The sequence below is a fragment of the Oncorhynchus nerka genome, linkage group LG6, assembly GCF_034236695.1.
Source record: "Oncorhynchus nerka isolate Pitt River linkage group LG6, Oner_Uvic_2.0, whole genome shotgun sequence".
NCBI lineage: Eukaryota > Metazoa > Chordata > Actinopteri > Salmoniformes > Salmonidae > Oncorhynchus > Oncorhynchus nerka.
In genome coordinates this window covers 38021610-38048487 of record NC_088401.1, presented here as the reverse complement: position 1 = coordinate 38048487, position 26878 = coordinate 38021610, and the positions used below count along the sequence as shown (strand labels likewise).

The window sequence follows — 26878 nt, the reverse complement described above, 5'->3', positions numbered from 1 at the left end:
TTTGATGCTTGGTTGGGAGGACAGCTCCAAAGTGAAAGATTGGGAGAGTTCCAGGAATTAAACTCCCTGGGGAGGGAACAACTCTTGTAGGCCTGCTGTTTGTCACTATTTATAAAGAACTCGCCATAGTTCAATAAATCAAAATTAGAACCACAAACGAAATAATTGACATATTTTGCCCACTATAGATTTTTTTTATTTGTATTTAGAGGAAAAAAATATTATTGCCACACTATGTAATTCAAGTTTTCTATATTATCCACACTTCAAGGTTATCATTTGAATAGTTACAAAAAGGCATTCAAACAGTAGCCTACCTTCTTCTTCCATGCTAAATAGGCCTATCCTACTGGTCACGGATGTCAGTTCATCTAGATTTGAGTTGTCAACTAACATGAATTCAACATGAAATGAACAAAAAAGGTTCAAAGTTGGGTGACAAAAAGAGAAATGCCCTTACATTGATGACTTTTTGCAAATCCAAATAGTTTTCCACATTGATTCAACATCATCCCATATATTCTTGGAGGTTGAAATTCCATGGAAACAACGTTGATTCACCAGGTTTTGTCCAGTGGGATATGTCAATATATTTGGACATTTCTTTATTAGGCCTATATTGTTATAGATGTTAGTAGTATTACTTTCAGGCTGAGGTTTTCAAATTGAGCTGACAATAATATATAATTTCTATCCATCCCTCCGTTGAAGTAGCCTACATCAGTCCGTTCAAACATACCTCCACAGCGCGGCAAGCTGTTCATTATTTCTGTCGGACGATTTCTCCCCCTGCCCTGTATCAGGGACTTGTGAAAGACAGCCAATCGGAGGCTGTGCCCTTTCCTTCAGCCTCCCTGACATACACACAGAGAAGTGATGCTGCCTACGCGAAAAAGCTAAACGCAATTGAGGTACAGCCTTGAAGCTCTTTTGGAACTGCTGCAGTGAACGAAAGGATACACTTCGCTCTCATCTCACCAACTACCCCTTCGCTATCGTAGGATTTCTTTAACTGAATAAGAACTCCGGTGGCAGGTGAGTGAAACGATCAAATCAACTTTTTATATATATATCGATGTGAACATATTTTCAGCTTTGTGCTTTGTGGCCATATGAAAGGTTGTCCCGATATATAAGGCTACTGTTTGAAAACTGGCGAGTCAAGTGCTATTGCGACCTAGAGGTTAGGCTATTGGTGTAATTTATTGACCGTTGTGCATGAATTGATTTCCAGGTATCATTATACGTTATATGTTCAATAGTTGATTCATAAATAAGGGTAAGTCTAGGCGAGTTAACTTTAGCCTACATCGCTGGAAGTTGCTTGGAATATCACTCGATGTGTAATGCATTATGCCGCATTCACGTAACCACCCGGAACTACGAAACTCGGAAATGTTCGACTTGCTAACTGGTTGAACGCGGCGCGTGCAGCCTCTAACTAGTTAGCAAGTCGGATATTTCCGAGTTTCCTAGTTCCGTCTACCACATAAACGCGGCTTTAGACATAATGGACCACTGCGTCAACTTTAGGTTTTCGTTTATTATATGCCACGATGTTGGATAATGTATTTTGGATAATATTATTTATTTGACTCCTTCAGATCAGATGTACAGTAGGCTGCAGTAGCACTGTGATGGCACCACAAGGCAACACATCATGGAGTATCAAACAGAGAGAGGTCCACCTTATATCTCTTTAATATAATGACAACTGAATATTTTTTTAATGTAATATTCATTGTTTGTTGGGGCTATATGAAATGTTCTCATTCCTCTTAATTCTTACCCACTGGTTATGCTACGGATATCGATGCAGGTAGCCTAAAGGCTACAGTAGAATAAGCTACATGCATTGATGAAAATATGAAATTCTTCCCCTCTGTACAGTTGGTTGGTGTAGCCTGAAGCGCAGGGGCCAGACCATGATTTGAATAGGCTCCTGGAGATGCCTGGATTTGTCCAAGTATGCCTCCTCAAGTGCGCCCTCAGTCATATTACATTAAGTCATAACGTTTGAGGCTTTTACAGTATTAATTTGGACTAGGTACATTCGGGTAGGCCTGTAGGCTATGCCATTCCTCAACATCTTTGCATTCTCATCAGCCTTTTTTGGGGGCCTTAAGCAATATTTGGTTGGGGGGGCCCCCACCTCGCTGCATTTGTTTTTGTTGCCATGGGCAGAGGGAAAACAATTGCAGTTTTGCAGCTAATTTCCTGCATTTCTACCCATTTTGTCATGGGGTGGAATAAGATGTTTGCAGTATTAAAGCTAATTTCATAAACTTTAAAGCTAATGTTGTAATGACATCTGAGTGAGAATGACTAACAAAATCAATGGGGACCCCCGGAAGTCAGGGCCCCTGATCAAGTGCCCTATATGCCCGGTCGGTATTCGGATGTGATTACTACAAGTTTAGATAGCTGGTTAGACTAATTACCAATTCAACAATTATTAGTTGGCATGACTAATTGAGTGACTGTCAGTGACTGACATAACAAGATAAAACGTTGCTTTATATATGTTTGTATGGCAAAAAATGTATGGGGGTTTGGAAGTGATGCATTTAATTACATTGATGGAAGCTACAGTCTATCTGCAATATTAAAGCTGATCTACACCCTGGAAAAAAACGTGGAAAAAAATGTTTGAGACCCAGACTGAGCCCTCCCCACCCCCCATACAGTCAGGGGCCCTACATTTATGTTGCCTATGCCTGGAACCTTAATATCTTTAATTGCTTGCATGAGTTTGATTGAGCTGTATTCTTTGGGTTGGTTTGGCCTACCTTATGCAATTTTCTTGGACAATATGGCAGTTGATTCTTTCCTAGTGATTTTCTTTTGTTTGGTGCCATTTAGCCTATATCACAAACTTGACTCTTGACGCATCCATCCCGTTAGCGGGATCATTTTCATCAACACCCGCTGAATTGCAGTGTGCCAAATTCAAATTAAATGACTAAACATATTTAATTTTCATGAAATCACAAGTGCAATATTGCAAAAAACAGCTTAGCTTGTTGTTAATCCACCTGGCGTGTCAGATTTCAATACAGCTTTTCGGCGAAAGAATAACAAGCGTTTATGTAAGAAGATCTCTCAGTAGACAAAATATTACAAACACCTAGCAGCCAAGTAGATTGGTCACGAAAGTCAGAAAAGCAATAGATTAAATCGCTTACCTTTGATGATCTTCGGATGTTTGCACTCACGAGACTCCCAGTTACACAATAAATGTTCCTTTTGTTCCATAAAGATTATTTTTATATCCAAAATTCCTCCATTTGTTTGGCGCGTTATGTTCAGAAATCCACAGGCTCAAGCGGTCACGACATCGCAGGCGAAAATTCCAAATAGTATCCGTAATGTCCACAGAAACATCTGAAACGTTTTTTTATAATCAATCCTCAGGTTGTTTTTGAAATATATAATTGATAATATATCAACCGGGACTGTCACTTTTTCAATAGGAGAGGGAGAGACAATGGCTGCCCCACTCTGTTGCGCAAGCAAAACTGTGATCACCCAGCTATCCACTGACGCAAAGTTAACTTTCTCACTCATTTTTCAAAATAAAAGCCTGAAACTGTGTCTAAAGACTGTTGACACCTTGAGGAAGCTGGGACATCTTGAGGAATCTGGTTGATATCCCTTTAAATGGAGCAAAGGCAGGCTATGGAACATGGAGCTTTCAAAATAGAAGCCACTTCCTGGTTTGATTTTCCTCAGGTTTACGCCTGCAATATCAGTTCTGTTATACTCACAGACAATATATTGACAGTTTTGGAAACTTTAGAGTGTTTTCTATCCTAATCTGACAATTATATGCATATTATCATTTCTGGGCCTGAGAAATAGGCAGTTTCAAATAGGTACGTTTTTTTTGCCAAAAACGAAAATCCTGCCCCCTACACTCAAAAAGTTTTAACAGGCCCTTTGCTCTGTATGCCTTAGCTTGTGCAGCTTATAAATTACTTCATGTTTCATGCTTCAGTTATGAAAAATATTGCTCTTAATTAAAGGATAAGATTACAAACTACATTCTCAGGTTGTGGGAACGTCAGGTGAGCGCTACTGGGTGTTGTCTAGATGGATTACAGTTATGTCAACATTGACTTTTCGTCGCTGGTTAGGAGAACTTACACAGCAGGTTAGGAGAATTAACATAGCAGGTTAGGATCATTCGATTAAAGCTAGGAATTTTTTTAGGGTTAGCTCAAATTTGACGTCAATTTGGCATAAACTGAATCCCTTCTAGACATGACCATGCTGTTGGTCATGCGCACTGCATTCTGGGAATCTGCCTATTCCTCAACTTTTGGAGAAAAAATGCCCCATTTAGACATACCTCACTGTGACCAAAAAAACACAAAGATAAAAATAAAAAAAGAACCACTGTTAAATTAAAGTTGATATGTAACAGTAATTAATTATTCAAACATTCATATTTTGTGTTTTAATGCTTGAAAAAGTTATCCAGGCCTTCCTCTAGCCTCCAGATTGCTTCATGTTGGTTATATTGTTCTAGCTCTCTAAAGCCTGCAGTGATATGCCTGGAGGAGGCCAAGAAGTTGTTAGGGGGAGTTGACTAAGTAGGCTACCAGGGGAATATGCTGCAAGAATATCACCCTCTCACACATTCAAATGAGCCGATCATGTACTACAGTACATGCTTAAAAATAAAAAAGATTGTACGCTGTTGACAGAGACCTGTGCAATGGGTAGCTCATGCATTACATTAAGATGTTGGCTTTGGAAATAACATACGTTTTACATTGACACCTGCAAGGAATTGTGTTATAGGCCTAATGCTGATATGTTTTTCATAATTCACCCATCTGCATTTGAAAATTACTTATCACCATTTTGTTTGCATGAGACAGATGACAGCAGTTTGGTACTGTAAAATAACTTGCTAGTGTGACGAGACCAAGGTTTTTGCAACAGAACAGATTTCATGGCTCAGTTTGTACATACATTTTGGTTTGAAGTTGGAAGATGAAAGAGAGAGAGTAGCATAAGATCTGTGTCTGATCAAAGACATACAGTAAACATGTCAGGGAATGAATATTTATAGCCTCTGAAAATAGACATTCCTCTGTGTGTGTGCCCGCGTGCATGGATGTGTGTGTGTGTGTGTGTGTGGGGGGGGGGGGGGGGTTGTAAGGGAATAAACATATCAAAACCATTATTCTTCAAGGCCTTGAAATTAATGCTTTGGAGCCAACATTTCATTAATCATATTTTTTTTTAACTATCTAGTATATTCCACAGGTAATTTGTTTCATCAGTTTAGGGCAAATCCAAAAGCTGGATGTTGTTATGAGGTGATGCTGATTACCTGTGTTCTCAATCTGCTCTCTCTCTCTCTCTCTCTCTCTCTCTCTCTCTCCTGTCTTCACTATCTCTCATCTCTTGAGTGTTAGTGTGATGATGATGACACCACAGGATGCGGATAAACCCGTTGGCCGCGCTGTCTGCGATGACCAATGACCCACTGCTGATTACATTATGTCCGCTCCAGATGGACAGCGTCATTTTGATGTGTCCTGCTCCAGAATCATAATATTGAACCTTTCAAGTCCTCAGTCCTCCAAGTAGCAGCATCTGGTCTTCATGAAATCACATCCCCATGCCCACTGACTATCGTTACCACTTCACAGTGACACACAAAACGAATTGCGTTCTTTCTGTGTTTGTGTGCGCGTGCGCATGTGTCCTCATGCGTGTCTGTGTGTGTGTGTGTGTGTGCACATGCGTATCAGTCACAGAATACCTTGGGGCACCTTGATTTCTTCTGTGCGTTAGTGAAGGTCCACACATGTTGTGATTGTCATGGCTATGGTTGTATTGAAACAAAGGGTATGGAGATTGAGCATTTGTTCATTTGGATATTCCTGGGTTTAACTCAAATGGAGGATGGACTCACTAGAATGTTTGAAGAATTGCCTTTAGTATTTTGCCCATACAAAAAAACATGCCCCCTTCTGGACAGAAGAGATATGGAAACTATATGACAGGTGTTTATGACTGCTGACTTGTCATCATCAAAACTAAGCATGTTGAAGTTTCTTTGAGTTTCTATGTGCTAATGGTGTATCTTCATTCAGAAAGGTATGGTCAGAACATTTTGTAACTGAACACAAGCAAAATAACACTTAAGATGTGGTGCCGACATCCCAAACTTCTGAGATGTCTGTATTTTGGTTATTCTCAGTGTTTGTGGAGGTCAGTGTTCTTTACCCCTGGAAGGTCCCACGTCTCCTTTACCGTAATTACAGAATCTGCTCAAATCGGTTAAAAGGGGACATTTTCTGCGTTTTTTGTGTGTCATTAAATACACTGTAGGAGAAGATCACCAACACCTGATTTCTCAGTTGTTAATTATCTCAGTAATACCTTTAGTAACAACATAGTAACAACATAGTAGTTACACAGGTATTACTATGTAATTACATGGTAATAGTGTTTAGAGATATCAGTTATTACACAATTGGAACAAGGACTGTAATTACAGATCCACTTGCTGATGGTTATTCCATTACTAACGTTATTACACATTTTCTTGTTCCACTATGTAATTAATGTTATGTAATAACACGTATAAAAGTAAACTGTGAGTTAACATTTTTATAACGGCCAATAAATTGTGACCTCGTTACCTGTAACCACACAGTGCCGCTACCATCAAATCCCCCACGTAATCCCAGGGTCTATTCCATCTTGAGCTAATGATGGAAATAGGCTGGTAACAACAATTACATACACACCAGGGTTGGGGTCAATTCCATTTCAATTCCAGTCGATTCAGGAAGTACACTGACATTCCTATTCCACTTACTTCCAATGCTTTTAAAATGAATTGGCATTTTGTTTACTTTCTGAATTGGGTGGATTTGAAACCCTGACACACACACACGCACACACACACACACACACACACACACCAGAGACAGCATGAAGCAAAAGGTATAAGGTTCCCAACACGCTTCTCAGCACAATTTAACAAGATATTTTAGTCACCCAGGAGGCAGCAAAAAGCCAGCCGTCCACAGTGCTCAGCAGACTGGGCTCTGACTGGGGAAGAGAGATAGTGATTTACCACAAAGCCCTGTAGACCATGGCACTATTTCAGAGGCTGGGAAGTCACATGGTTGAGGCATGGCCGTGAAAGCCCACACATACAGTGGCTAGTTACTTATTTTTCTTTTTTCTTAGGGATATAGGCTTGGAAAGAGTTGGAATTAGAGTAAGGGGGATTTACGGTGGCTAAAATGCAGGTTTTAGCTAAATTGTTGTGTTTGGACAGTGCTGTGAGCTGTAAGGTATGAAAAGACAAACAACTCCACCTTATATAAACTTAGATCGGGTGCTGAATCCTCGTGCTGTGCATAGTCCAAACAACACAAATAGGACAGCACACCGGTGAATAAACTGAAATGAACCTATTTGTATTAACGCACAAACTTTTAGAGTATGAGCCCTTCTTCAGCGTGCATAGGAGGCAATGGCAATCAATGTTATGACAAAACAGGCCACAGACAGGTGGCCATTATTATAGATTCACAAAGTCAGTATTGATCCAATCAAGAGATGCAATGCAGACTTTTCTATGACGCATCATGTGTGTTCCCTCAGTAGTATTATAGCATGTGTCTAATCTGCGCTGTGAGCTATCAGGTGTGGACAGATACTGTAGATGAAGACACTCACACAGCAGCACAGCATTCACACACACTCAGATCCTACCTTGCGTCCAGCCGCTTCACTCTGGTTATAAGGATTCCTGGCAGTAGACAGACCAGGGGCTTAACTCCAGCACTACAGACAGGGCACGTCCCAAATTGAACCTTATTCCCAATATCATGCACTACTTTTAACCAGGGCCCATAGGGATCTGGTCGACAGTAGTGCACTATGTAGGGAATAAGGTGCCATTTGGGACGAAGGAACAGACTGCACTAAGTGGCCTGAGGATGTTAAACAGTGGTTGGGGGGCAGAACAGAACAGAACATGACAGTCAGTTAATAAGTGTTGAGAAGAAGACCAAGTGGAGGCCAGAGAACAGACGACAACAATGCCTGTCTGTCTGACTGACTCAACATACTGTACAGCACAGGAGGGTCTGACTGGTGTTAGAGAAAAGGAATGGATCCTATTGACTGTTGGATAAGAACGGGGCAATAAGAAGAGATCACAGATCCAAGCAGAAGACAAGAGTATTAGTGGCTAGCTTTGATACATAGACAAGGAATGGGGCTGTGTGTGTTTGTGTCTGACTCACTAGAGCAGGGACTGTGGGAGAGGAGAGGAGAGAGGGATCTAGCTAAATAGGGTGATAATGACACATGCTTACTCCTGCAGGGCCTTCCATTGTTCTGTCATCACAGCAGAGAACTGTCAACTACAGAGAACGCTAAGACCAAGGAAGATGTGTGTGTGATAGACTGTTTGTCTGTCAGTGTGTGTGTGTGTGTGTGTATATACTGTAAGTGTATATACTGTAAGTTGGCAGCAGAGGGGCGTGATATGATTTCCACACCCTAATAGTCTTCAGAAGTAATTATGCAGGTTATTGCATATGACTAGTAACACGTCAGCTCAGTGAATGTTCACAGTGTGACAGGCTGTCCTTGTGCATTAGCCTAAGGGCTGTGCTTCTGTCCTGCTGCTGGCCAAAACTCTCCTCTTACACCCAGCCCATTCAGGCAGGCAATCATTATTTTATTATTTCTCTCTCTCTCTTTACACTCAAACACACACTTTTTAGTAGCACATTCACACGAATCTGCATGATAAAATGTTTCACATGAAGTATGTAAACATTTCTCATTTATTTCCCAACGCTAAAATGCTTAGCATCCTATCTCGACCCAACTTTCAAATACTGGAGGGAAGAAATGGTTATAAAACACCGGTCCAAGATATATCAATCAGAAAGGGGAGGAGTCAAGGTTAGAATGACTGTCAGTTGTCAGAAAGCAGAATATTATTGCCAAGCAAAGCTCTCTCGCTCTCTCTCCCTCTCTCGTTCATGGAACAACACTTGAAAACTCTGTAGGATTTTATAGCATCTCTCAAATCTCTCACTCTCGCTCACTCTGTGGGAACTGTATGTGTGTCTCTCTTTCTCTTTGCTGTTGATGGCTTCCCTGCCCGTTGTGACACTGATACTGTATCTGGACTTTCCTTTCCCGACAGTCTTCTCTCAACACATCTTACTAGATGTACCTTGTAAAGAAGAAGAACAGCTAACCTTTACAACAGGCTTTCATACACTCTTAAATATTAAGGTGCAAATTGGAACCAAATAAGGTTCTTGAGAGCGATGCCATAGGGTAGCCATTCTATATACAGGAGGGGTACCGGTACAGAGTCAATGTGCGGGGGTGGCACCGGTTTATTGAGGTAATATATACATGAAGGTAGAGTTATTCAAGTGACTATGCATAAATGATAACAACAGAGAGTAGCAGCGGTGTAAAAAGGGGGGTGGGGGGGCAATGCAAATAGTCTGGGTAGCCATTTGATTAGGTGTGCAGAAGTCTTATGGCTTGGGGGTAGAAGCTGTTTAGAAGCCTCTTGGACATAGACTTGGCGCTCCGGTACCGCTTGCCGTGTGCTAGCAGAGAGAACAGTCTGTGACTAGGGTGGCTGGAGTCTTTGACAATTTTTAGGGCCATCCTCTGACACCGCCTTGTATAGAGGTCCTGTATGGCAGGAAGCTTGTACTGGGCCGTTCGCACTACCCTCTGTAGTGCCTTGCAGTCCGAGGCCGAGCAGTTGCCATACCAGGCAGTGATGCAACCAGTCAGGATGCTCTTGACCTTTTGAGGATCTGAGAACCCATGCCAAATCTTTTCAGTCTCCTGAGGGGGAATAGGTTATGTCGTGCCCTCTTGACGACTGTCTTGGTGTGCTTGGAACATGTTAGTATGTTGGTGATGTGGACACCAAGGAACTTGAAACTCTCAACCAGCTCCACTGCAGCCCCGTTGATGAGAATGGCTGTGTGCTTGGTCCTCTTTTTCCTTTTGTCCACAATCATCTCCTTTGACTTGATAACATTGAGGGAGAGGTTGTTGTCCGGGCACCACACTGCCAGTTCTCTGACCTCCTCCCTATAGGCTGTCTCGTTGTTGTTGGTGATCAGGCCTACCACTGTTGTGTCATCAGCAAATTAACGATGGTGTTGGAGTCGTGTCTGGCTGTGCAGTCATGAGTGCACAGGAAGTACAGGAGGGGACTGAGGGGCCGCACCCCTGAGGGGCCCCTGTGTTGAGGATCAGCATGGTGGATGTGTTGTTACCTACCCTTACCACCTGGGGGTGGTCCTTCAGTCCAGGATCCAGTTGCAGAGAGGAGGTGTTGACTCCCAGGATCTTTTGCTTATTGATGAGCTTTGAGGGCACTATGGGGTTGATCGCTGAGCTGTAATCAATGAATAGCATTCTCACATAGGTGTTCCTTTTGTCCAGGTTTGAAAGGGCAGTGTAGATAGCAATAGAGATTACATCATCTGTGGATCTGTTGGGGTGGTATGCAAATTGAAGTGGGTCTAGGGTTTCTGGGATAATGGTGTTGATGTGACCAGCCTTTCAAAGCACTTCATGGCTACAGACGTGTGCTATGGGTCGGTAGTCATTTAGGCAGGTTACCTTAGTGTTCTTGGGCACAGTCACTATGGTGGTCTGCTTAAAATATGTTGGTATTACAGACTCGGACAGGAGAGTTTGAAAATGTCAGTGAAGACACTTGCCCGTCTGTAAGTAGAGTCCAGCTAAAGTCGACGTTTTGGAAGCCAAAGCTTTGTACGTCATTTATCATGTGATAACTACGTTTCAAGTTTGCTTTGGGTTTGAATTCAACTTTTTCGATTCACTTTTACATATTAGCAAACCACGTTGGATCCATATTTTAATAAATACCATTAACAACTACTAGAGCTGTTTAATTTTCAATCACTGTTTGAGGAAGAAAGATATCTAAATAGGCTCTTTCAATTCGATACTAGTGTGCTATGATAGATTTGTCTGCTGTGTAGCTCTACTCCCTGAGCTGTCTTTCCACCTGTTTAAAAGGTGAAATATCAAGATAAAATAGAAGGCTTACAACAGAGGTCGGCGCTCTCACTTCGGAGTTCCAACACCTGCTTCAAACGTCATCATCTTGCGGTATCGACCTGCTTTCGAGCGTCATCATCGTGTGGTATTGTTAGTTTGATACAAGCATCGCTACGTTGTGCCAAATCAGTTGTGCTTGGAAACTGCATCAGATCGTCGGAGCTCCGGTATCGATCGTCCCATCGCTACTTTCAAGTGAATTTTTGAGTTACCGGTACCACCGATGACTGTGTTTGCTAGTGACAGAGACATGGTTTATGCATTCATTCATTTTCAGTTCTGTGGCCTTTACCAAATGAGATCCTAAGAAAATATGTCATTAAAATTAAATTATTTTAGACAATACAGTACATATTTCTTTTGAGGGCCTAGTATTATCCTAATACAGTGGCCTCAAATGCTAGCTTGCAATGCATAAAGTTAGCTTGCAAAGTGATGAGTAAATCCAACATTTACATTTTTATTCACCCACCACCTGCATTCAAAATGACGAAGACATGAAACTAGCGTAATTAAAACCTCTTAAATGTAATGGCACAATGTAGATTTCCGCCTAAATAGCCATACCCCAAAGTAACTGCTATTCATGTGTAATTACATGATTCTGACATGCAACAACTTGGTACATTTGGAAAGAAGACATCTGGTAGATTATGAGGAAATTATCAGAAGATAGATAGGAGTTACATAGTTCAGAATACACAAGATCAAGCACACACAAAATAACCTTTTTTGTATTTATTTTTTATTTTGAAAGGCATCTTTCATTGACAACAAATTAGAGCTGGGAACACAACATGTGAACAATATCAGAGAAAAAATTGGGATTGATAGACCTAAAAACTAGAGATGGGCAGATGTTTTAGTAAGTGGTGTCAGGTGTGGTCACGGGACGTTTCCAAGTGTCCCTAAACCTCTCCAAAGTGGCATATGTCTGTCAATTATATCATTAGATCATATTTGCAATCCCTAAATGCTATTTGTTCAGTATAAAACCACTCAAACATAGTGGTGGTGTTATGGGGTATCCAGGGTACATTCAAAGTGTCCTTTCAACCTCTCAAAAGTGTCCAAATGTGGTAATTGCATAGTTTTTGCACACTGGATGTGCCTAAAAGTTATTGTTAACTATAAAAACTACATTTCTACAACACCAACCTCTCTTATACATTGTGGTTGGGTTTGGGGACATACAGAGGATATGGATGCCTACAGCGTGTAAGCAGGCAACGTTATATTTTTGATGCGCAAAGATATAGTCACTCAGTGGACATTCGATGTTGTCATTAAGTCATACATCATCAGTTATCATTGATAATATGCTAGATTTGTTCCTACCAACCTAAGGATTAATTTGATGCCCTCCATGTAGCTATAGCTCAAATACAGACCAAATTTAAGCTTACCTTGTAAGATGTTCGCTGTTTGGTGAAAATGTGTAAAATATACATATTGACTCTCTGGTCTGGTGATCAATAACGGTAGCTTCACAACGCTAACTGGAATGTAGGTAGCAGCCATCTTGAAACAAGGTCATGGGCTCGGCCTGCCATTATAAATGTGTATGCCCATATATGGTAGTAAGTCATACCAAAGATTTGAAGGCACCGATCAATAGCCAAGATACTCAGCTTTTGCAGAAAGGGGCTACCATTCTCATACCAGACTGAATTGAATAAAAACAATCAAATATGTGGACTTTACATCTAAACAACCATTTCAGTAACGGGTACAATAAGTCCAAGTAACGGATTGGAATAGTTCAGAATTTTTTAACGTTATTTATATTGGAGTAGATTAAGATGAATGTTCATGCAAAAACATAGATATTGAATCAAACAATAAATAAAAAAATCTACATGCAAAAGACCATGCTGGTAAATATGATAACTCTGTTTATGAACACCAATTCTGGGGATATTTTACACCACTCTATTTAACTATTTACAGTGTTTTTATTTTTATATATTTTTTATCAACATTAGAAGTGTTACACTGAAAAATCAACACTAGTTAATTAACACTGTCCAATTTGCTGTGTTCTATGAATGGGACACATTTTCAGGCTCCCATGCATTTCAATAACCTTTCAGATGTCTGAAGAACTGTAGATGCCACGTCAAGAACCCCACACTTAACTCAACGGTTCATAAGAGCTGAGGAAGAACCATTTAAGAAACTATCCCCCAGCTAATGGGGATCCTAATAAAATACCAAATCAAGTTAGAGTAGCTAGCAACGTTTCTCAAATTATTTTCTGGGGACCCTCTAAGGGGTACACATTTTTGTTTTTGCCCTAGACAGCTGATTCAAATAATTAAAGCTTGATGATGAGTTAATTATTTGAATCGGTTATGTAGTGCTAGGGCAAAAACAGAATTGTGCAACCCTTGAGGTCCCCAGGACCGAGTTTGGGAGAAGTTGAGTGAGCTTGTCTAACTATCTTAGCTGGCATGCCTGCTGGAAAAGGTTGGTAGACTTTAGAAAGGCAAGCTACATGTACTGAATATGACTCACATTCATTTAAATCATTTACCCAGATTTTAGCAGAGATGCAGAGACATGTATTTGTTTCTTTAAAAAAGTAACCACCAGACAGGAGGATACAGAGGTATGCTTAGATATTTTTTATTTTACCTTTATTTAACTAGGCAAGTCAGTTAAGAACAAATTATTTTACAGTGACAGCCTAGGAACAGTGGGTTAAATGCCTGTTCAAGGGCAGAACTACAGATTTTTACCTTGTCAGTTGGGGGGTTTGAACTTGCAACCTTCCAGTTACTAGTCCAATGCTCTAACCACTAGGCTACCCTGCCACCCCAGAAAATAGACATATATTTTTTACACAAAATTAAGCATAATAATTATGGCTCTAGATTGCAGGAAATAGCTGTTTCAGGTGTTTGAAAAATCTAAAATTTTCAGCAGAGTTGCATAGGCTGTGTGGGGGGGTCAACCGGACCACCCCTCTATCCATGCTCACGTAATTTGTGCCCCCCTCGGATTTCTGATGTGCATGACTCCCCTGACTGGGAACAATCTCTCATAATAATCTTAACCTTTTCTACAGTGGTCCCTGTAGCGTACTATCAAACCGGTGTGATTAGAACGGTTATTTAGAATGTCCAGTTTCGAATGATGCAGCAATCAGCGTTTGAGCTGGCCACACTGTTTTTTCAGAAACGTTATGCACAAACACAGTCCTTACAAAGTTATGTCTAGAATGTGAGAAGTTTATTTTTGAATGCAATGTTCAGACATTCACAAAAGTAGCTACAGCATAACACAATCATCCAAACCGTAAAAATGTAAGCTACATTTGTCCTAGTGCTAACTGAGGAAAGATTGACGTAACAGAAGTGGTCATATTTTTGGCTGACAGAAACTACAATATGAATTAGCTAATAGCAATTACAATTTCGAATTAATCACATCACGGGTGAGCTCACCATTGTTCAAAATACCTGAGTAAAACACTTTCTAGAAATTGAATGTGATCCGACGATGGGTAGTTTGTGCACGCCGCCATGCTTGTTTTTTTTCGCATCAACCAAAGATAATAAGAGGAGACAAGATGAGTTTGGTCTGTTTATAGTATGCATGGTGTAGGGGGTGTGTCGTCTATGATCATCCACTTCCCTTCATTCACTTCTGGAAGTTTACCCGAAATATGAGTGAACCATTCCTTCATCTCATTATAACATCTTTGGTCTGGCAGATTACGTGACACCCAGAATGCATTGTATAATGTCAACAAACTCAACTCATTAAAGTCAGTACAACCTTCAGAAAAAGTATGTTACACACATCACAGGTGTCTATTACAATATATGTAATAATCGGAATGCATTATTTGTCACCAGTAATTGAAAACATGTGAATAAAACTAAATACATTATGCTGCATATATACATACATACATACATACTGTATGCACCTACAGTAGAAATGACGACACGATATACAGAAAATAAGGAACTTACTTTGATAGGAACGCACACACATTGATAAATGCCTAGAATATTTACATTTTGGGGAATCTCTTATAAAATGGGTTAAGGTTATGTATAGTAACCCTAGGTGTAAAATAATAAATAATGGCTACATCTCAGAAAGTTTTAAACTATCTAGAGGAGTAAAACAAGGTTGTCCACTATACTATCGGCATATCTGTTTATTATTGCCATCGAAATGTTAGCTGCAAAGATTAGATCAAACAATAATATTAAGGGGTTAGAAATCCGTGGCCTAAAAACTAAGGTGTCATTTTACGCTGATGATTCATGTTTTCTTTTAAAACCACAATTGGAGTCTCTCCACGGCCTCTTAGTGTCAGATATATGTGTATAGGTGGCAGGGAAGTCAGGCGCAGGAGAGTCAAACTGAGTGTAAATTGGAGTCTTTTAATGAATGTCCAAGTAACATGCTCCATAACACTAAATAGAAAAATGAATATAAACAAATATGGGTACGAAGACCCGTCGCGCACCTATACAAAAAAACACTACACTGACAAATAAACAATCTCTGACAAAGACATGAGGGGAAACAGAGGGTTAAATACACAACAGGTAATGAATGGGATTGAAAAAGGTGTGTGGGAAGACAAGACAAAACCAATGGAAAATGAAAAATGGATCAATGATGGCTAGAAGACCGGTGACGTCGAACGCCGAGCACCGGCCGAACAAGGAGAGGCAACGACTTCAGCAGAAGTCGTGACACTTAGAGGATCTAGATACTTTTGCTATCCTCTCTGGATTAAAACCAAATTATGATAAATGTACCATATTACGTATTGGATCACTAAAAAATTCACATTTTACATTACCATGTAGTTTGCCAATTGGGTGGTCTGACGGAGGTGTAGACATACTCGGTATACAAATCCCAAAGGAAAGAAATGATCTCACTCCAATAATTGTTTACAGAAATTTAGCAAACATATATAAGATATTGCTACCATGGAAAGGAAAATACCTGTCTATTTGTGGAAAAATCATCCTGATTAACTCCTTAGTTATATCACAGTTTACCTATTTGCTTATGGTTTTGCCTACACCTGGTGACCTGCTTTTTAAATGATATGAACAAAAAATATTCAATTTTATTTGGAACGGCAAACCAGATAAAATTCAAAGGGCCTATTTATATAACGAATATGAATTCGGTGGGCAGAAATTATTAAATATTAAAGCATTAGACCTCTCACTAAAAGCATCAGTCATACAAAAGTTATACTTAAATCCAAACTGGTTCTCTAGTCAATTGGTACGAATGTCTCATCCTATATTCAGGAAGGGCCTTTTCCCCTTTATTCAGATTACACCTGCTCACTTTCGGTTGTTTGAAAAGGAAATAATCTCCAAAATGTCTTTATTTTTTAAACAAGCCTTAGAAAGTTGGTTGCAATTTCAGTTTAATCCACCTGAAAGGACGGAACAAATAGTACAACAAATATTGTGGTTAAATTCAAATATACTAATTGATTAAAAAAACTTTATTTATCGAAGACATTTTTAAAAAAGGTATAAATTTAGTGAATGATATCATAAATAGGACTGGTGGAGTTATGTCGCACATGCAGCTAACACAGACATATGGAAATGTCTGCTCTACCCAAAATTACAAACAATTAATTGCAGCATTACCACAAAAATAGAAGAGGCAAGTAGAAGGGGAAAAAAGTAAGGAACTTGTATGTCGGCCCTGTATTAAAGAACATAAATGGTTAAAGAAAAGTGTGATGAATAAAAACATATACCAATTTCATTTAAGGACCAAAAAACTGACAGCTGTGCCATATAAATTGCAAAATAGTTGGGAAGAGATTTTCGATGTACCCATTCCATGGCACATGGTTTATAAATTGATATGCAAAACAACGCCGGATTCAAAATGTCGAATTTTTCAATATAAATTACTATACAAAATTCTTGTAACTAATAGAATGTTATATATATGGGGGATACAATCTTCCCAGCTCTGCAGATTCTGCTGTGAGGAGGCAGAGTCATTAGATCATTTATTTTGGTATTGTCCATATGTAGCTCATTTCTGGTCACAGGTTCAGGAATGGTTGAAGAATTGCAATATTTGCCTAGAACTAACACTACAGATAGCAATACTGGGTGATTTGAAAAGCCATTGTCAATCAATCAATAATATAATAATTATTTTAGCAAAAATGTTTATTTTTAATTTACAATCTGTAGAAGCTATGAGAATAGGAAGGTTCAATTAGTTTGTGAAGCATCACAGCACAGTTGAAAAATATATGGCAAGTAGAAATCCGAAATGGATGATGTTGAGAGACAGATGGGAGGGGTTGAGTGGAGCTGAAGGGTGGGACTAATAACAAGATAAACAATGTAAAACATACGGGATCTGTAAAATGTATATAGGTTCGGAACTTTTGTGAAATAGCATAGTTACAAATAGAAATCATCAAACTGGATGGACATCAGAAATAGAGGAAGGACTAAGAACAAACAAGAGAGAACTATTGTAAAGTAGACTGTGTCTGTAGAGTATGTATAAGATGTTTGGATTGAAGGTAGAAGCAGAAGTGTTTATTAGTTTACTCCAATTGGGGGATCGGCGGAAGGGTTTGCGGGGAATAATAATAAAGGTATATTCTTTAAAAAAGTATGTATGTCTATATAGGTATGTGTATGTATATATGTGTGTATATATGCATGCGTGTATGGATATATATATTTACCCCAAAAATATGAGGGATTGGAAATGATGCAGACAATTACATTGGAAGCAACATTCTTTCCGCAACTTAAAAAAAAAATTAAAAAAAAGGAACGCAGATGTCCAAAGTTATTATTTGTAAGGAAAACAACAAAGAAGGCAAAGCGAGGGCCAGCAAGAAAACATTCAAATTCTTGCAAGTCTGCGCAAATATATGCATACTTGATCTGCGCAAACATGAGTGAAGTGCGGTGGGTTCTCCTGGAAGAGAGAAATTTAAACCCGGCTAAGTAAAGCCTCAAACAAAAATTGTCCACAACGCTGAAATGGACTACTTTTATGTGAATTAATGAGGAGGCGGAACAGACCTCAATTCAAACCGTTGTTAGAAAATACAACTTGATAGAAATCATTTGAAATTGACAACTTGAAACAGCCTATAAATAATTAGCAGGCAGCACGTGTTAACTGTCCTGTTGCGTAATAATCACATTTTGGAACAGTGAGTGCATTCTGACATTTACATTTACATTTAAGTCATTTAGCAGACGCTCTTATCCAGAGCGACTTACAAATTGGTGCGTTCACCTTAAGACATCCAGTGGAACAGCCACTTTACAATAGTGCATCTAAATCTTTTAAGGGGGGTGAGAAGGATTACTTTATCCTATCCTAGGTATTCCTGAAAGAGGTGGGGTTTCAGGTGTCTCCGGAAGGTGGTGATTGACTCCGCTGTCCTGGCGTCGTGAGGGAGTTTGTTCCACCATTGGGGGGCCAGAGCAGCGAACAGTTTTGACTGGGCTGCGCGGGAACTGTACTTCCTCAGTGGTAGGGAGGCGAGCAGGCCAGAGGTGGATGAACGCAGTGCCCTTGTTTGGGTGTAGGGCCTGATCAGAGCCTGGAGGTACTGAGGTGCCGTTCCCCTCACAGCTCCGTAGGCAAGCACCATGGTCTTGTAGCGGATGCGAGCTTCAACTGGAAGCCAATCACGTGGGGGCGACCGTTAGAGATATTTGGAACTCCTGTGAAAAGGTTAATCCATCGCTGTCCACAGTCACTTTGACCACAAACAACGCGAACCTTGCTCCTTTTCTCGTATCAGAACACATTTGGCGTTTCATCGATTTGAAGTGTTTATTCTAACTGTTAGATAATGAATTCACCTCATAATATGGACACTAATAATAGTTTGCGAGAAAGAGAGACTGTAAACAGCATACATGTAATCCCGGTTGTGGCCCTACAAGCTTGTTGGAATGGTACAATACAATCTGTCTAGAGAGTGACAGTCAGAAAATGAACATGTACTAATAATGCAACAATACCACAGTGTATACATAGGCCTATCGGTGGGGTCAGGGGCTGGGGTCCCTTCTGTGTCTTACATGTCCTCAGTCAGCCCCTTTGTGAAAAGGTCACACTTTGAGACCCAAAACAGCTGAACACAGTGCCGTGACACACTTAACTGACAGGTGGATTTGTATGGGCTGTGAAGGCCTCCAATTACTTTCTGACGTGTCAGCCCATCAAAGAGAAAGAGAGCAAGGACCTGTCAGAGAGGTTGGTGTGTGGTGTGTGTGTGTGTGTGTGTGTGTGTGTGTGTGTGTGTGTGTGTGTGTGTGTGTGTGTGTGTGTGTGTGTGTGTGTGTGTGTGTGTGTGTGTTTAACTACATTTGTGGGAACCAGACGTCCCCACAAGAATAGTAAACAAACAAGGTCAAATGTTATTTCTAGGGGGTTTAGGGTTCTGGTTAGAAGTAGTGTTAGGTTTAGGGTTCGTGTTAGGGTTAGCATTAAGGTTGGATTTCTGGGTTAAGGTTAGGGTTAAGGTTCTCATTAGGGTTAGGTTTAGGGTGAAGTTAGGGAAAAAATGATTTTGAATGAGATTGAATTGTGTGTCCCCACAATGTTAGTTGGACAAGACTGTGTGTGTGTGTGTGTGTGTGTGTGTGTGTGTGTGCGTGCGCATGCCTAAAAGTCCACGAACCCCTGTCATTGTGGAGGGGCTGCAGGGTACTCGTCATTAATTGAGTTTGATCTAATGAAGCCGATGCCAAATGAGAGTTATTGTTAGCCCCGAGGACAATACAAAGTTGAATTTGATTTAAGATGCTTGGGGAATTTCTTTGAAATGGAAAAATTGCATTAAACATTCCATTTGTATTAATCATATTGTGCTTGCTATTAGTAGCTATGGTGTGCTTCTCCTACTAGCAGCAGAAACAGCAGTTTAAGGCTATTTCCTACATGATATCCTTTTCCCTATGTCAAAGGTAGTGTACTATATAGGGAATAGGGTGCCACTTGGGACATAGACAAGCAGTGGTAAGGAATAACTAAAGCAGGACTCTCCAACATTGTCCTCGAGAGCTACCCTCCTGTAGATTTTCGATCCAACCCCAGTTAAAACTGACCTGATTTAATTTATGAACCAGCAAATGTTTTTAATCATGTACACTAGATTAGGGCTGGAGCAAAAACCTACAGGACAGTAGCTCTCCAGGAACAGTGTTGGATAGTCATGCTGAAAAGACATTAGAATAACCAGAAGCTAACTGTATGTGGCTTAGGCCCTTAGTCAAAAGTAGTTCACTATATAGGGCAGTGTTTGTCAACCCTGGTCCTTGAGTACCCCCAACAGTACACATTTGTGTTGTAGCATTGGACAAACACACTTCATTCAACTCATTGAGGGCTTGATGATTAGTTGACAACTTGAATCAGGTGTGCTTGTCCAGGTTTACAATAGAATTGTGTACTGTTGGGGGTACTCGAGGACCAGGGTTGGGAAACACTGATATAGGGAAAATGGGTGCCATTTGGTACGCAAGTTAAGTGAATCCAACAGTTGGTATATTGTTAATCATAATGTTTAGACCTCTGCTCCCGTGGGACGTTGTCAGTCATTCAAGCTCTTCACGAGCAGATTAAATGAATCATCCTCTTAATTCAATCAAATGGCCGACACTCACAGGTCAGCCTCTCTAAGTGGCTTTAAGAGAGTTGCGAATGCGTCCCAAATAGCACCATATTCCCTTTGTAGTGCACTACTTTTGACCAGAGGCCATGGACAAAAGTAGTGCACTACATAGGGACAAGGGTGCCATTTGGGATTGATAGGGAGACTATGTTTGAGGGTGTGTATGGCCCGTCACAACATAGCTAAAGAGCTAGGCTTCTTTCTGTCTGGAGAGAATGAGAACTACTCCAAGTGGTCAGGGGTTGGATTCACAGAGTCAGGTGTAGTAGTTATTCATGTTTCACTTATCCTACACTACAAACACACAACTTCAAACCTGGCCTTATTCATGGGCTTGCCTAAGACTATACTACATACACACCAACTCAAAGTCAGAACTTGAATTCTATCAGATGCTGAGTTGCAGACCAGTTGTAAAAATGCAATGCAGTCCATCCATATCTTGTAGTCCTCCTCTTCAGCCGCCAGGGGCGGCACGTAGCCTAGTGGTTAGAGCGTTGGGCAAGTAGCCATAAGGTTGCTGGATTGAATCCCAGAGCAGACAAGGAAAAGTAATCAGTTGTTCTATCTGTGAACAAGGCAGTTAACCCACTGTTCCCTGGTAGGCTGTCATTGTAAATAGGAATTTGTTCTTAACTGACTTGCCTAGTTAAATAAAAATGATATATAATGGACACAGGCGAAGCATCTGTCAACCTGTTCCAGATAGGAGTCGAGCAGGATGTGCTTGCTGATTGACTCAAACTCAGCATACACTTCTGCCATCTCTATCTGATGAATTCATGAGGTCCTAGGTCTCTAAATTGACCATCCTCCCCTCCACACAAACAAACAAACTTGCACCTGCCGCCCGGAAACTTGCCAGTAACGTAACATCTTCAGAGTGTATGACTGTAGGATAAACTTAAGCCTCCGATGCCCTCGGTCTGTCAATTTATGGAGGGCACTCTTATACTTCTTGAACAATGAAATGGACAGCACTCCAAAGACAATCTTCAATATTTACCCACACATTTTTTAAAGAACAATCTGTGAGTTAGTATGTAGTCTATGATCTCACATTCTCACTCTGCAGGCAGCTTCGCTCAATGAAACCAACGTACCTCTATGCTCACTGACATAGGGCTAAAAGTGGCCGTGAAATATGTCTCAGGACATTTTGAATCTCTATTTTCATGGCTGCTGTCATTTCTACGCCTCTCCCTGCTCACCGCTGTTGAGGTGCTCAGTAGAATGAGTGGTGGCAGGCTGCATCCCAAATGGCACCATATTCCCTATATAGTGCACCACTTTTGACCGGGACCCAGGTCAAAAGTAGTGCACTATATAGGGAATAAGGTGCCATTTGGGACACAGCCAGGGCGTACTGTACTGTACGGCTGTACTGATATAGCTGGTTTATGGACTATAGAGCACTGTCCACCCAGCTTTGTCCTAATGGAGGATTCAGCTCATAAAACAGCATCATGATTTGTAATAAGCAGTGTGAGAGAGAGTAATGAGTGGAAATCAACTGAGCATTTTTTTTATCTGACTTTTGCGGCCCTCCCAGCCTGCCTGTCCCCTCTACTCCTATGTCTTCCTCTCCTCCCCCCTCCCTGCCGGCTCACCTTCCTACCGACCGGCTCCCCTCTTCCCGGCCGGCTCACCCTCCTCCGGGCTGGCTCCCCTTCTCCCTCTGTAATGGAAATCGTGGTGCTCCCTAATAAAGCTAAGAATGAGCTGCGGTGTTAGTAAACATAACCTGTAATCATTCAGCCAGGTACCAGTTCTAGCAACGTGCCTCTTCTTGTGCGTGACTTCGACTAGCCATATCCAGGAAAACAAAAGCTGACCGGAATTGGGCATTTGGGGATTTTACTTGGCGATGAATACAAATTGTTTGATCCAAGTATGGAGGGGGTACTTTTTGGGCCTACTGATAAATACAGCTTTGTTGTCAGCTATACACAGAGGTTCAGAAAAGTTGCTTATTTCATTGGCTGTGCATGGACTATAGCAGGGAATGTATTGATTACGAGCAGGCATTATAAAGGGCAAGACGGAGCCTTTGAGCTAACCATTTTATAGATAGTCATCATCGTCACAGTGTAGAAATGGAGTGGCCAAGAATGTGGATTAGAAGCAATCATCAAAAAGAAAAGGGTCAGATACTTTTAGAGTGGAAATACTTGGCCTGGGAGTCGTGTTAAAATATCCATTCCTCGCCCTGTGACATTGATCGAAAAGCAAAAAGACTATAAAGTAGGGTATTCGTTTTCTAATGCAGTGGGGTCTTTCATTCTGAGACTAAGGCCAGGGTAAGAAAGATAACACTTGTTTGACTGAGTGACTGAGTGAGTGTGTATCTGTTGACCTCATATACAAAGAAATGACATCGAGGGATAATGAAAGAAAGTGGCCTACATTTTCGATATCAGTTTGCCCCTCAAGTTCATGAGGGAAATTGGTTGCCTGTAGTCCACCCATGACATTGGGCTGAATGATTTTTCTCATCTAGCTGTTTAAAACCAGGTTGCCTCCTCTGCCTCTTTAATGTGGTATTGATTGTTTATGTGAAATAACACAGTGCTGGAGCTGTGTTGGTGGCAATGAGGGTTGGGTAGAGGATGGATAGGGCAGTGGGGGAGAAAGGCTGGGTGGTAAGGTCATGATGGATAATCAGACACGCTTTACAGACCGGTTGTGATCCTGTATCTTACAAGTTCCACCCTACCAGTACAGTACATTAATGGCCCACGTCTTAAATAGATAGAACCTGAGTTTGAAATGTTAGAAATGTGGCTCATGTTCGATAAGGCATCCTCAAATTCATATGAAATCTTATGCCCTAGTCTAGTGGCTTCCTGTTGGCTTTGCCTGGTGCCAAGGGCTTGTGTCCACCATCCACCCCTCTCTGCACCCTCTCTTTTCTGCCCATGGCCACTGGGTCTCCAGCCCATATGGTCAGATACAGTGTATCACAGTGACCTGTGGCTGGGGTTGTTGTTCAGCCAGACCCCTGAAGTGCCTGGTAATTAAACATGCACCGGATGTCACCCTGGTCACTGGAGAGGTGAGTAGGGTGGTGGGGGTCCTGTATACTGTTTAGGCGCGTGTGTGTGTGTGTGTGTGTGTGTGTGTGTGTGTGTGTGTGTGTGTGTGTGTGTGTGTGGTTCAGTGTGTGTGTGAGTGTGTGGTTGAGTGTGTGTGTGGTTCTTTCATTAGGGTGTATAAAAAATAAAAAAACAACACATTCAAAGCACTTAATTTCAATGATTAGACAACCCAAGCCATAGGAATAACGTATTGCCGATAGTCACCATTTACATTTACATTTAAGTCATTTAGCAGACGCTCTTATCCAGAGCGACTTACAAATTGGTGCATTCACCTTATGACATCCAGTGGAGCAGCCACTTTACAATAGTGCATCTAAATCTTTTAAGGGGGGTGAGAAGGATTACTTTATCCTATCCTAGGTATTCCTGTTAGGGTCAACAGAGGTTACGCCAGGCCACATCTCTAAGGAATTCACGGACAGAGTGGGTTAGAAATGAAAGAGACGAATTCCACCAAGCCATTCATTGGAGCAAGTGGTGTAAAGTACTTAAGTAAAAATACTTGAAAGTATTAGCTAAGTCGTTTTTGGGGGTATCTGTACTTTACTATTTATATTTTTTGCAAACTTTTACTTTCACTTCACTACCTTCCTAAAGAAATTATGTACTTTTAACTCCATGCATTTTCCCTGACACCCAAAAGTATTTGTTACATTTTGACAGGAAAATGGTCCAATTCACACACTTATCAAGAGAACATCCCTGATCATCACTACTGCCTGTGTTCTTGTGGACTCACTAAACACAAAATGCTTAGTTTGTAAAATATGTCTAAGTGTTGGAGTGTGCCCCTGGCTATCTGTCTAAAAAGAATAACTGTTTGGTTTGCTTCTTTATAAAGAATTTGAAATGGTTTATAGTTTTACTTTTGATTCTTAAGTAAATTTAAAACCAATTACTTTTAGACTTTTACTCAAGTAGGATTTTACTGGGTGACTTTCACATTTTCTATTAAGGTATCTATAAGTATGACAATTGAGCACTTTTTCCACTGCTGATTGGAGCACAATCTAACTTGAGATAAATTGATTGCTGCTGTAGGATAAGCACTATTGCTTTCTGAATGGAAGCATGGTAATCACATGTTTCTTTAGGTCAAGGACACATATCCATATCTTTACAATGTTCTCATTTTATGAAGTATACAAGACGCATTTACAAAGTGCATGTATGACTCAACCCTCTGACTCAACTGCATGTGTGACTGACACATCAATAATGTAAAAGCAGCTGTTTTACTGGGAGCTTCCAAGAAAATACATGATTTTTCTCCGGACGGTGGAAGAGGAGGAGGAAGAAGAAGCCCTTCTAATTTAAATGTGTAATGTCTGTTTTAGCTCCATGAATCATGTAGTGTTGTGTGACAATTAGGTCTGTAGAGTGGTTGCTCCACTAAAAGTTGTGTGATTATGCTGCAAGATTTAGAGGTAATTTCTGGTTTAGTACGGTACTCTTCGTCACTACTTCATTGTTCCAGACCAGTTAGAGCACTGATTATGCTTTTGGGTCCTACTGTGTCTCTAACGGACAATGAATGGGCGATAGAACTGTAGTACTGTAGCCCACTCCCGACAGGTCACATTGAACAGAGCCTCAGTGGCGCAACTGTTTAAGACACTGCTTAGTGGTGCAAGCTGTGTAGCTACAGATGCTGGTTCAATACCTGTGCCGGCCTTAGCTGGAAGACCTATAACATGACTGTAACAGGTGGGCGCACGAGGGGGATAATGGTGCTGACTAGGGAAACATTCCTGCTGTGTTTAGTGCCAGTCTGCAAGTTCAAACTTAAACAATGTAATTTAAAATGCCCCTTAGATATGAATTCAGAGGGCAGATATTTTTTTATATAAAAGCATTGGACTTCTCACCAAAGGTGTCACTCAAAAGTTATACTTAAAATACGAACTGGATTTAACGTAAAATGACATGAAAAGCACACATTTGTAAATCCCAAATTCGAAAAGTAATTAGATACAAATGATTTGTGACATTGTGGTTACAATAATGAATGTAAACAAGATGTAAACAATCTATGTTTTTATTTACAGTAATGATGGCCAGCTGGTGGCATTTTACAATTGCAGACCGATGAGCAGGACTGTTTACAGCCCGGCTACTGTAGTTATGAACATCCCCCTACCTGCAAAAAATGACATTGCGACCAAAGAGAACCAACGAAATGGACATCATGTTCATCAAGCCAGCTGTGGTGCTACCCATTCCAGGGTTAGGACTGTAACCACGAGAGGACATAAAAATGAGCCCGAGCTGAGAGGATTGCCAAAACTAAAGATATTTTGCTTTCAGTGCATTTTCTTAAATAAAACATGTATATAGCCTATCAAAGTGTAGGCATAATGTGTAATAACATTGATAAATAAAGTTTAAATAAAAATAAAAATGATTGTGTAATAAAAACGGGAATGTGTTTTTGCAAAGCATACGAACATGCCGACAACCATCCGTGGTGATCAGTGGACAAAGGGCTGGACAACTGGCCGCACCGAAAAAAAACCTCATGGTTGCCAAGAAAGTGGTAAGTTTTGCAAGATTCTTAAAATGTGTACACAACATTTGTGTGTTGGAGTCACTTTTAATTCTCAACTGATCTACCGTTTCTATCATAGGCCACTGTAATCAATGGGGGCTCAGGGCGGGTACCATTCTGCTCATCTGATGAAGGTGCACATGGATACGATTAAAACACTGAAGACCGAGATCGAGTCATTGAAGACAGACCCGCAGAAAGAGAAACATTAGCGGGTGGGAGAGATACGGGCGACAGCTAATGCATTGGTCCAGAGCCAGATGGCATTGGCGGAGAGATGGGCAGAGGATGATGCGTTGAAGAGTGCGAGGAACGAGATGGAGTCACAATCCATGCCAGGCACACCTGTGAGATCTGAACTCCACCTCCGACAGGCAGAGTCAACATACCTGGCGTGTTCACCACGGCGTCGGTTCACCC

At 40.8% G+C, this 26878-nt stretch overlaps 1 protein-coding gene across 1 annotated transcript in view; it reads left to right on the top strand.

The window, feature by feature from the left end:
* The first annotated feature begins 923 nt into the window (after positions 1 to 923).
* Positions 924 to 26878, top strand: part of LOC115131069 (cadherin-6-like) — a 95854-nt gene continuing 69899 nt past the window's right edge. Inside the window, exon 1 of the mRNA XM_029662680.2 lies at positions 924 to 1035. The gene's annotated coding sequence lies outside the window, so the exon portion shown is untranslated. The remainder of the gene's footprint in view (positions 1036 to 26878) is intronic.